At 37.0% G+C, this 4,350-nt stretch overlaps 1 pseudogene; it reads left to right on the forward strand.

Annotated features, from left to right (window-relative positions):
* Positions 1-605: 605 nt before the first annotated feature.
* On the forward strand, positions 606-1,277 carry LOC137816014 (large ribosomal subunit protein uL11-like; annotated as a pseudogene).
* The last annotated feature ends 3,073 nt before the right edge of the window (positions 1,278-4,350 follow it).

Here is a 4,350-nt window from a genome sequence, read left to right on the forward strand (position 1 = left end):
TTCTTCAAAGCTTTTAATCACACTTGATTCAACAACATATACGTATATATATATATATATATATATATATATATATATATTATGAAATATCTTAATTTTTAGTCAATATAGAATCTTCAACTTACTCTTCTCACGTTGAGACTGTCAACTTGTGTATGAGACTATATATCAAAAGACACTTTGAATTGTGCATTTAATAAGAATCATCACAATTACAAGAGTATTTAATGTGTTGTAATCGTATCTGAAATATGTGGGAAAACACACTACAAAAAAATGTGTATATAGTGGCGGTTATTAAAAACCGCCACAATTATTCGTATAATACGACAGTTTAATAACTGCCAGAATTCTCCTTCAAAAGGTGTCATTTAGAACCGTCACAATTCTCCTTCAAAATATTCATTCTCCCGCATTTTCGTTCCCTCCATACATTCCTTTTTTCATTTATTTTTCTTTGACCCTTTGGAAACCTCACGCTTTTATCTCTTTGGAAACCTCACAGTAGTGACCCTTTCACCCTTCATAGAAAGCAATCTTTCAAACCCTCTCACTAGATCCTAAATCTTTTCACTCTCATTAGCGTAAATCCCACCCCTCACATAGCGAAAAAAGGTTCAAATAACCCTAATCAACAACACTCCAATCAAGAAACCAGCAGTCTAATGCCACCAAAGTTTGATCCCTCGCAGGTGCTGGACGTGATCGTTCGCGTCACCGGTGGTGAGGTGGGCACTGCGAGTTCTCTCGCACCAAAGATCGGTCCGTTGGGACACTCTCCGAAGAAGATCGATGAAGACATCGCCAAGGAGACTGGACTGGAAGGGCCTCCATATGACGATGAAGCTCACCATTCATAACCACCAGGCGAAGGTGACAGTGGTGCGCTCCGCCGCCGCACTTGTCATCAATGCACTCAAAGAGCCTGAGAGGGACAGGAAAAAGAACAAGAATGTAAAGCACAATGGAAAGATCGCCCTAGACGACGTGATTGAGATCGCGAGGGTGATGAGGTCGCACTCCATGGAGAAGGATCTCAGCAGAAGCATCAAAGAGATCCTCAGGACTTGTGTATCTGTTGGGTGCACCGTCGATGGGAAAGACCCCAAGGATCTGCAACAGGAGATTTCCGATGGCGACATAGAGGTTCCTCTTAAATGATTTTGATGAATTTTCATTTGTTTTTTGTTTAGATTGCTTCTGTTGTTGGCGTTATAATTTTGAATTTGGTTTAAATGATAGAGGAAATTGTTCTACTTCGGAATGGTAAAAAAAAATTAGGGTTTTGAAATAAAGAAGTTGTTTTAGTTTCAATCAAGTATTTGTAATTTTCTTCTGTTTGGCAATGTATGATATTTTTCCAGGACTCTTACATTATTCAAAGCTTCAAGAGAGAAATATACAAAAGGCTGGTCATTTTTCTTGGGAGATAGTGTTGAAGATGGTTGCTGCCCCTTCAAGATTGTGTTTGATGAAGACTTATATGTAGTGTTTGATGAAGACTTGTATGTACTTTTCATGTAATTTTGCTTTGCTTTAAGTGTGTCTTAGTTAGTGCTTAGAGGGTGTCTAAGAGTAGCTTTTTGCTGAGTAACTCACCTCATAACCACTGGCCATGTGATAAGAACAAGCATAAGTTTTCTTAAACTGTTTTTCACATGTTTTACACAAAAAACACGTTTACTGCATAAAAATAAATCTGTTCTTTTCTAAATAAACAGATTCATTTTTTTCACTGATGCCTTGGCTAAAGTCTTGTAAAAATTAGATTTTGTGCATCAGGTATTTTGACTAAGTCTTCTTCTTTTCAAAACGACTGAGTTTTAAATTGTTAAACTTTCTCTGTTTTTGTTCTGAAAAATAAATTTGTTCATCTGTAAATGAATAGATTCTTTTTGCCTCTGGTGCCATGTCAAGCTTAAACGTTTTTCAGTTTTATCTCAGCACCAGAATGGTTGACTAAGTCTCCTCACTTAACAGATTCTCTAACTGCTTTTGAAAATAAATCAGTTTATTTTATTTTCAATCTGTTCATTTTATAACAGCTTTAACTGTTTTTCAAAATTCTGTTATAAGCTGGCTTTCTATAAAATGCAAACTTGGTTTCTGAGTTTAATAACGATTAAAACAGTTCATACATTTGCAAAAAACAAGTTTTGACAGTAGAGAGTTAAGTGTTTTCAAGGATTAGCATTTGTTCTTCAAAGATTTCAAAAATCACAAAGTGCTTGTTCTTGGTTTGGTTCCAAAAGCTTGGTTTGAGGTGCAGCTACTGTTCTAGCAATCTTGCCTACTGGTTTAAGGCTGATCTTTGTTACCTCAATCAGGTGTAGTCGTTTCACTTCTTATTACTTGTAATAGTTTGGTTGAATCCTCTTCTTGATAGGTGTTCTTGGAGAGTGGATGTGTGTGTGTGAGTGCTGAAATAGGTTTTTTTTCAGCAAGAGTACCTAAGTTCTTGTAGGTTTCAAGAACAGTGGGAAGTGTACTTGATTGTACTGTGTGTTAGTGAATTCCACCTGTTGTTGGTGAAGACTGGATGTAGCTCAGGTTGAGTGAACCAGTATAATTGCTTGTGTTCATTCTCTCTCTCTCTCTGCAATTTCGTTTCTGCATAATTGATAAAACAGCAAAGAAATAAATCTGTTCAATTGAAAATAAATCTGTTCTTTCTGGGCACTGTGCATACTGTTCTTGATTTCTGAAAAAGGTGTTTGAATCTGATAAGAACATAAATAATCTGCTAAAAATCATTGGAACAGATTGACTGTGATAGGCTGCTCAAGAAACTGTCAATGCTGTTGAACAGATTGAACAGATTGAACCTTAAACAATTGCTTAAAATTGAAGCTTGCTGTTTTGTGATTCATTGTTCTTAATTTCTGGAAAATTTCTTGACATCAAGAAGAACACTCATAGTTTGTTAAAAGCCACTGGAACAGCTTGTTTGCAAAGGTCACTCAATTAACTAGCATGCTATCAATTGAACCTTAATCACTTGCTTGAAATTGAAGCTTGCTGTTTTGTGTTTCACTGATTTTCAAATCTGATATTTGTGTGTGTGTTGCTGGAAATTCTCACTGCATAATCTTGTGATTAACCTTGCTGAATTAAAAGCTTTTCAAACAAAAACAGTGCTGAAATAAATCTGTTCATTTTCACATAAATCGATTTATTTTCTGTAAAACTGTGTTAAACACTGTTTCTGCGAGAAAGTTTTAAAAGGTCAATTCACCCCCCCTCTTGAACTTTGGCACTATTAAACCCAACAATTGGTATCAAGAGCTAGGACTTGTATTTTAATCAAGTTTGTTTGTAATAATGTCTGAGTTCAATGTGCTTTTTGCTGAAGGTTCTGCTGTTAATAGACCACCTATGTTTAATGGAATGAATTATGCATTTTGGAAAGTTAGAATGAGAATTTTTATGGAATCCATTGATGCATTAATTTGGGAAGCTGTGGTCAATGGACCTTATGTGCCAATGCAGGTTGTCAAGGATGAACAAGTGGAAAAGCCAAGATCAGAATGGAATGAGACCGAAAGGAGGAAGGCTCAACATGATCTTGTGGCCAAGAACATCATAACCTCTGCATTGACAATGGATGAGTTCTTCAGGATATCTCAATGTAAGTCAGCTAAGGAGATGTGGGAAGTCTTAGAAGTGACTCATGAAGGTACTGAAGATGTGAAAAGGTCAAGGAAACATGCACTCATCCAAGAATATGAGCTGTTCAGAATGCAACCCGAGGAGAGCATTGCTAATGTGCAGAAGAGATTCACCCACATTGTGAATCACCTCACTGGCTTGGGAAAAGAATTTGACAGAGAGGAGCTCAACACAAAGATATTGAAGTGCCTCGACAGAAGCTGGCAACCAAAGGTGACAGCTATCTCTGAAAGCCGTGATCTGTCAAAATTGGAAACTGCTGCACTGTTTGGAAAGCTGATGGAGCATGAGCTAGAGCTTAAAAGACTTAAAGAGCAAGAAACAACAGAGAGAAAACCCAAAGGGCTTGCACTGAAAGCAACTGAATTGGATGAGATCAAGGAAGAAAAAGAAGATGCTGAAGATGATGATACAATCAGCCTTCTTACAAAAAGATTCAGCAAATTCCTGAGGAAGAAAAGCAAAAACAGGAACCAGCAGAAAAGAAGGTATCCTAAACCCAATGATTCAAATTCCTCTAAATATACTTGCTTTGGATGTGGCAAAACAGGGCATATCAAAACAGATTGTCCAGACAATCAAACAAGGGACAAATCTGCCAACAAGAAATCTGAAAGGAATAAAGGAAGGAGAGCCTACATCTCATGGGAGGAAAATGAAGTATCCTCAACTAGCAGCTCT

The sequence above is a fragment of the Phaseolus vulgaris genome, chromosome 1 (assembly GCF_000499845.2).
Source record: "Phaseolus vulgaris cultivar G19833 chromosome 1, P. vulgaris v2.0, whole genome shotgun sequence".
NCBI lineage: Eukaryota > Viridiplantae > Streptophyta > Magnoliopsida > Fabales > Fabaceae > Phaseolus > Phaseolus vulgaris.